Raw genomic sequence first — 7713 nt, forward strand, 5'->3', positions numbered from 1 at the left:
TCAAATGGTATCTCTATTTGCAACTTTTTGAGAAAGCGCCACATCGCTTTCCACAGTGGTTGCACCATTTTACACTCCCAAATGTAATAAACTAGTAATAGCACAGTCGTACAAAGTTTAGTGCAAGAATAATTACGTTTCAAACAATTAAAGCAAAAAATATAAAGCACTTTTAAAATGGGAAATGCATTTTAAAAGATCAGATGCTACAAATCCACATACCTAATCATGGCTGTCATGATTAAAAAACCACCACTGGCACTTAAGAAGCTATCCGTCAAAATGTCAGTGACGTGTAATAAACAACTGTGGTGGTTGTGAGAAGCAGGATGCCATCAGACATGATTGGAAGGAGGCATTATTACAGCCTTTAAAGGGAAAGGGCACGGACAGGGCTCTCGCCCTTTAAACATTCTTTATATGAAAATTCTCATTCTTGAGAATCTCTAACACAAAAATTATACCTAGTAATCTAGAAAGAAAAGGAATGGAGACAGGATACATCCTTGATGCACTCCTTATCTGAGTTTGAACCATGCAATGTTTACCTGCTCTGTGCCTCCTGGTTGAAGGATAGATACTGCATGAGCACAGTCACGTGTTCTGGGATTCCCATTCTCCTCAACAGTTTGTTATGATCCACGTAGTCAAATGTCTTGGCAGAGTCAATGAAACACAGATAGACATTCCTCTGTTACTCTTTGCTTTCAGCTAAGATCTGACATTGGCGATACTGTCTAGTGCCACGGCCTCTTCTAAACCCAGCTTGTATTTCTGATAGTTCTCTGTCAATGTACTGTTCCGATCATTTTTTTTTTCATAATCTAAAGATTTTGCTTGCATGTGATATTCATGATATTGTTCAATAATTTCCACACCATTTTTTGGGATAGGAATAAATATGGATCTCTTCCAGTCAGTTGGCCAAATGGTTGTCCTCCAGATTTGTTGGCACCGCCTGGTTAGCACTTCTAGGGCAGCATCTGTTTGTTGAAATACACCAATTAGTATGCCATCAATTCCTGGGGCCTTGTTATTTTGCCCGTTCCTTCAGAGCAGCCTCATCATCATTGTTCCTTGATCATATGTTGTTTCTTGAAATTCTTCTGTATCAGCCATTTCTTTTTGGTACAGACTCTGTATACTCCTTCTATCTTCTTTTAATGCTTCCTGGATCATTTCATATTCCCCCATACTGTCCTTAAATATTACAATTCGAGACTTGAATTTGTTTTCAGTTCCTTCAGCTTAAGAAATGCCTAGAGAGTTCTGCCTTTTTTATTTTCTGACTCCAGTTCTTTGCACATTTCATTATCATATTTTGCTTTGTCTTCCCAAGGTACCCTTTAAAATCTACTGTTCAGCCCCTTCTTGATTTCTTCCTTTGCTTTGGCTTCTTGACACTATAGTGCAATACTTAGAATCTCTTCTGCATCCAGCTTGATCTTTTTTTTTCTTTTTTTTTTCAGCTTGATCTTTTCTTCTTCCTCTTTCCTCTGTCTTTGTAATGACTTTTTGCTTTCTTTATGAATAATATTCTTGATTTCCTCCCACAGCTCATCTGGTGTTTGTTAGCATTCAGGGCCTCAAACCTGTTACTGAGATGGCTTTTACATTCAGGTGAGATAGACTCAAGGTCAAATTTTGTTTCCTGCTGGGCTTTATGAGGAGTAATGTAGCATCAGAATTGGAGAAAAATTTATTAACAACCTGTGATATGGAGATGACACAACTTTGCTTGCTGAAACTAAGGAAGACCTGAAGCATTTGCTGCAGAAAGTCAAGGACTGTAGTCTTCAATATGGATTGAAACTCAACATCAAGAAAATAAAGATTCTCACCAGTGGGCCAATTGGCAGCACCATGATAGATGGAGAGGAGATTGAAGTTGTTAACAATTTCAGCTTGCTAGGCTCCACAATCAACACTTTTGGCATCATCAACCAGGAAGTCAAGAGATGAACTGCATTGGGAAAATTGGTGGTCAGGAACATTCCTAGAGTACTGAAAAGCAACGATGTTGGTCTAGAGACTAAGACACACCTGATTCAGGCCATGGTCTTCGCTATTACTTGCTATGCATCAGAGAGTTGGACAGTGACTGAGGAGAACAGAAGAAGAATCTATGCCTTTGAGTTGTGGTGCTGGAGAAAAGTATTGAACATACCACGTACCACCAAAAGAACAAACACGTCTGTTTTAGGATGAAATCAAGTTTTTCTTTGGAGACTAGGATTTGGAAGTTCTATCTCACATACTTTGGGCACATGACCAGGAGGGGCCTGTCCTTGGAGAAGGACATCATGTTTAGAAGGGTGGAGGGACAGAACAGGAGAGGAAAACCCTTCATGCGGGACAGCACAGACGAGTTAGACCCTAGATGAGATGGATTGACACAGTAACTGGTGTAATGGGAGTAGGTGTGTCGGAGTCAGTGAGCTTGGCTTAGGATAGGGCAGGCTTCAGAAGTGTTGTATATAGATAGGGTCTCTACGAATCTCATATTGCTGAGGCTACTCAATGGCACATAATAACAGTATATAGAGAATACTTAAATCATTAGTGCTGACAAAAGAATTGACTGGGGAATGAAAAAAAATTGTGGAAAAGCTCCACTTTAAATAAAATTAAGGAGTCACTAAATAACTGGGGTAGTGGAGGTAGTTGTGTTGGAGACAATAAGGTTGGCACAGAATAGAGCAGGGTTCAGAGGTGTTGTGCATAGATTCACCATGAGTCACAAGTGACTTGACACCACATAACAATGCTATAACAACAACAAATTAAAAAGGATATAGTAGTTAACTAAGATAAATACCTGTGAAGTATTTAAGCAAAAATTCAAGGTACAGAGAAGTAGATATAAGATGAGCTTATTTGTATAAAATGATAACAAACCTTTGAATATTTGTATATCCAACAGAGGAGTAGGATGTCAGCATGCTTGTGTGTACTAAAGCCATGCTAGGATAGATGCTTACCAGATTGTTAACACAAATTGTCTTAGATTTATGCACAAGTCCTAATCGGCAATGCCACTGTCTGCTACATGTGTCTTCAACACGATTTCACAATCCAAGCAAGACAAGAAAGTGTCCTTCACCAAAACAGAAAGGCTTGGAACTGAAATAGAAGCTAACTGAAGAGCTTTGGAAATGTGTGGACACGCACAAGTCCCTCTACATCTTGTTTTTGGCCAACCTGAGGAACAGCAAGCTGAAGGGCATCCAGAATGCCTGGCAACATAGCTGTATGACAAAAGCAAGGTGGTGGCTATAGTTCAAAGCTTATTCAATGAATACAGAGACAATCTGCGCCATGTGAGCATGAAGGTGAGGGCTGAAGTTGGTTTCCTTATCACTAATCACACTAAATAAAAAAATGAATGAGTGGTTCACTAAAATCACAGAAATTGACTGTACCTGAGGCAGGTAAGAAAGTAACTTTCACAGTAAACCTGGAACCTGGGCCCCTGGAGCCACTCATTCCATGAGCCACACCTGAGGCAGCTGGCCTGACAACTGCCCTCAGGAAATGTGTGACTCTGCTCTCTGACTGCAAGGTGTGTAAGGAGGGCAATGTGCTAATCGAGAGCAGGCTCACGTCCTGAAGCTTTTTTGGGTATGAGATGGCTGCATTTAAAGTGATCATCAAATACATGTCTGGAAGGTTTGAACAGATGGGCAATGAATTTCCTGAGAGTGCAGCCGAGTCGGAAGAAGATGACCGACTGGGATGCTCAGAGTGGGGGCCTCTGGCACATCCCAGGTCTCCCTATGGCTGGACCAGCAGCACTGTGCCCACCTGCTTGAGAGAACAGCTATTTCTTCCATTACAGATGAACATAATGGAGGGTAGAAGGGACTATGTTTCTGTAAAGAGTAACTTCATCCACAGGGCTACTCTCTGTGGGCAGCAAAAGGAACTTTTCATACAGGAAAAAAAAAGTGGAGCTTCATAAAAATACAAAAAAAAAGCATGCATGATAGAGGTTCATATTTTAGTTGTGTTGTGCTTTAATGTAGGATATTTTGATGCTGCTGTGCTTAGGCCTTTTGGCATCAAACTTAAAGGTCAGTAGACTAAGCCCACAGACCTCTGCTTGGGAGAAAGATGAAACAATGCTTCAATGAGGGTATGCAGCCCTGGAAACTCTAAAGGGGGATCTGCAAGTGGCTCTACGTTTTTTGGGGTTTTTTTGCACAATTGAAATCAACATGAAGGCAGTGGTTTGGGGTGTTTGTTTTAATGAGGGTTTTTCCCCCAGTATATATGTCAAGAAATCATGTACTGTCATGGTAAAGATAAATGCCTACAAAGGCAGCTGCACCATACACAGTCAGGACTGGGTGGGCTCTCGAGCCTGTGCCATGTATCAGCACCAGCGTCCCAGCTGAACCACTGTCTGGGGCAAATAACCACATCTGGGTCCCCATCCTACTGCCCACCAATGGCCTCAGTTCAGACCAGAAAACAGTATCCTTCACCATGTTTTTGTATTCCTGGTTGTCTTTATGTTTTGTTTTTAGAGGTATGACACCTGTCTGTCAGTTTGTTATATCAGGGATTGATTTGCATGGTGCTTATTACTTGATAGATGAGAGTTTATGTGCTTGCTTGTTTATTGTTTGCTCTTATTAGTATAGCACTTGTCTGTCAGTCTACTGTACTGGTGTAATGTGTGGGTCGCTGTGATACTGGAAGCTATGCCACCAGTGTGTCAAAGAGAAATGAGGGGAAGGAACAAAATTATACATTATATAGCATGTTGTTAGCTGCTGGCCAATTGCAAAGCAAGTGCAGCTGGTGTGGGGCAGCCAACTGTGACCTTCATTAATTCCATGATGTTACTGACACAAAACCAGCTCCCATGAGGTGTGATGTGCTCCCATACTCCCAGACTGTCATTTCATTGTGTGAGTCAGAACTCACCCATAGCTGACCTTCCAGAGTTTTCACAGGCAAATTGCACAGGAGGAGATTGCTTGTCTTTCACCTGAGGAGCTGCTGGTGGATTTGAACTGCGAGAGAGGTACAGCATTTGGGTTAGCAGCTCATTACCCTGTGGATTATGCTACAAAGGTGTGCCAATTTTTCATAATTCTAACACCAGCAATCCTTCCCTGGCTCTTTCTGCTTTTTCACTTGGTCTGCTACTCCACTGCAATGGCCACACAGAACTCACAGGCCATACTTATGTTTATAGGGTTTACTATGAAAGTTAACAGGGAGCTCTGGTGCCCTAGTGGCAATAAACTGTGCTGCAATTCAAAGGCACACGGTTCGAGGCCATCATCTGCTCCATGGGAGAAGAATGGGTAATATCCTCTCATGCAATTAACTGTGTCTGAAAACACACCAGATGGAGTGATGGGTCAGTTCTAACTCAACAGTATACAACAGCAGCAGCAGGAAAGTTAACAGGTTAAAATCCAGGTAGGAAACAAGATACAGTTCTTCAGATAGCATTGCTTTTCAGATGTGCTCTTAGGCCCCCATCAACCTGTGGCTTTGGGCCAGTGTCACACAGCTCTTTGATTCCTGTAAATTAGAGTATCTCTCCTAGTCCTCCTATAAACTTGGGTTTACTGGATTGACTCTGGTTCTTTGTGAGGCAGTTCCACATGGACCTGTGGTTCTCCACCATTCATACAGCTTCTCCTGCTACTGCTAATGCCACTGCTGCTCTAGGCTACTCTGTTCTATCTTTAGTAGACATCTCTAGTCCAAACATACACAGTGTGCTCTCTGCTTCTTTTTCCTTGATGGTAGTGAGATTCCCATTTTGTGACTGTGAAACTTCTGAATTTAAACTTGGTGGAATGGCAAAACCAACCAGTTTCAGCCCAGAAGAGTACAAGAAGTTTTCAATAAATATACCTCACCCAATTTATACTTAATTTAATCTGGTGTATATGTGTCTATTAAAATTGATTGTCTGTTCTTGCTCAAGCTTGGTACCCAAATACTCATGCCTATGGGGGGGTAGGCCAGGATACGCGTGAACATGAGAACTGGCTTTAAGTGGAACTATGGCACAGTTAACAGTCTTAATACCAGAAGCCAGGAAACCAAGAGACAAAGTGCATTGAAAAAGATTACTGTCAATTTTTTTTTTTTTTTTTTTGCTGAGGACTGGTGAATTGGCAGCTTAATATCTGGGAACAAACTGCAATCCCTAACTCCCAGTGCTGCCCAAGCCCTGCACCCCCACCCCTGCCACAGCACCACGTCCAGGGACACCACCCCAACACCATCCCGCACCCCCACACTTCTGGCACACCCTGGTGACCTCCCCACAACCCTGAACCCCTGGCAGTGCTCCACGGCCACTAGAGACTCCTTCACACAGCACAGAGACCTACCAACAGCCGTGGACAGTACGATTCTGAGTCAGCACACAAAGGCACACTACAGATCCAGCCATTGTCTGAAGCCACCAGTCGAGCTGCTGTGGGACTAATCTGCCATGAGAAAGGCTGGTAGGATCCTAATTGGGTTTTCTTGGGAACCACCGATTGTCTGGGAGAGTACCCAAGGGTGAGCACACTGGTGGGAATTTTGATGAGCTCCCTTGGGCCACACCAACTGCCCAGGAATGAGCGGGCCAGTGGTAATTTGGCTGAACTTTTGTGAACACTGCAGACCAGCCAGAGGCGAATGGGTTTGTGGGAATTTGACTTTGTCTTGTTGAGTCCCCTTGGTCCCAGGACTCTACCTGGGCAGGGGCCACTGGACAGGGACCAGTAAATGAAAACCACTGGGTGGGAGGTGGACAGCTGGAATTTTAATAGGGACCCCAATTGTAAGCACACCCAGACAACTGAGGTCTGAGTGAGGTTCCCCAAGTGGTTGACCTGCCCTTGTGATCACCTCACCCATGTGCATGCCCCACCCCATTTGGCTCCACATTTGTGTGTACACGTCTAGTTAATCAAACTGCCTTTAATCCAGAGCACCTTGACCTGTCTTACCAACAGGAGGCTGCTCTCACAGGCTCTGAACTGACATTTCCCTGGAGTCAGAAATTCAGAGAAAAACACAAGTGGGATAGCTACCCAACTGATCTCTAGAGCATTATCTTTAGATCAAGAAGATATCAATGTCTCAAAGAAAGCAAACTGTCCCACACAATACAGAAGCACAAAGCAAGATGTCACCCCCAAAGTGTGACACAGTATCAGTGGATTTCCTGAAGCCAGAAAGTTTGATGGAACTTTCTGACTCAGAATTTAAAAGAATAATGATTGAATATTTTCAATGGATGAAAGACAAACTTGAAGAATTACAGGATACTACAAGCAAAAACCAGGAAGAACTAAAAAAATACAGTCCAGAACAATGTAGAGAAAACAAACGAGGCATTAGCGGCACTGGAAAAACAAGGAACCACTATCCAAAATATGAGGTCCAGTGTTTCAGATGCTGTCAACATGATGGAGCGACTCATGAGCAGAGTTGAAGAGAAGTAACACAGAACCAGTGAAATAGAAGACAAAATTGTCACCACTGATCTGCTAGAGCAAAAAGCAGACTCAAAAAGGAAGGAAAAAGAAGAAAACCTAAGAATAATATGGGACATCATCAAGAGAAATAACATGCACATCATTGGATTCCCAGAACAGGAAGAATCAAGTAAAGACACTGAAAAGTTGTGGAAGAATTACTAGAGGAAAACTCCCCAGGCAGAATGAGAGAATATATATATATATA

The 7713-nt window shown here is 42.6% G+C and overlaps 1 protein-coding gene and 1 pseudogene across 1 annotated transcript in view; both read left to right on the forward strand.

The window, feature by feature from the left end:
* ATG7 (autophagy related 7) overlaps window positions 1–7713 on the forward strand; it is a 184591-nt gene that overhangs the window by 127653 nt on the left and 49225 nt on the right. The gene's annotated exons all lie outside the window — the stretch shown is intronic.
* LOC102843916 overlaps window positions 3033–7713 on the forward strand; it is a 32129-nt pseudogene continuing 27448 nt past the window's right edge.

This window comes from Elephantulus edwardii, unplaced genomic scaffold, assembly GCF_000299155.1.
Source record: "Elephantulus edwardii isolate Elephantulus edwardi_28Jun2011 unplaced genomic scaffold, EleEdw1.0 scaffold00288, whole genome shotgun sequence".
NCBI classification, from domain to species: Eukaryota; Metazoa; Chordata; class Mammalia; order Macroscelidea; family Macroscelididae; genus Elephantulus; species Elephantulus edwardii.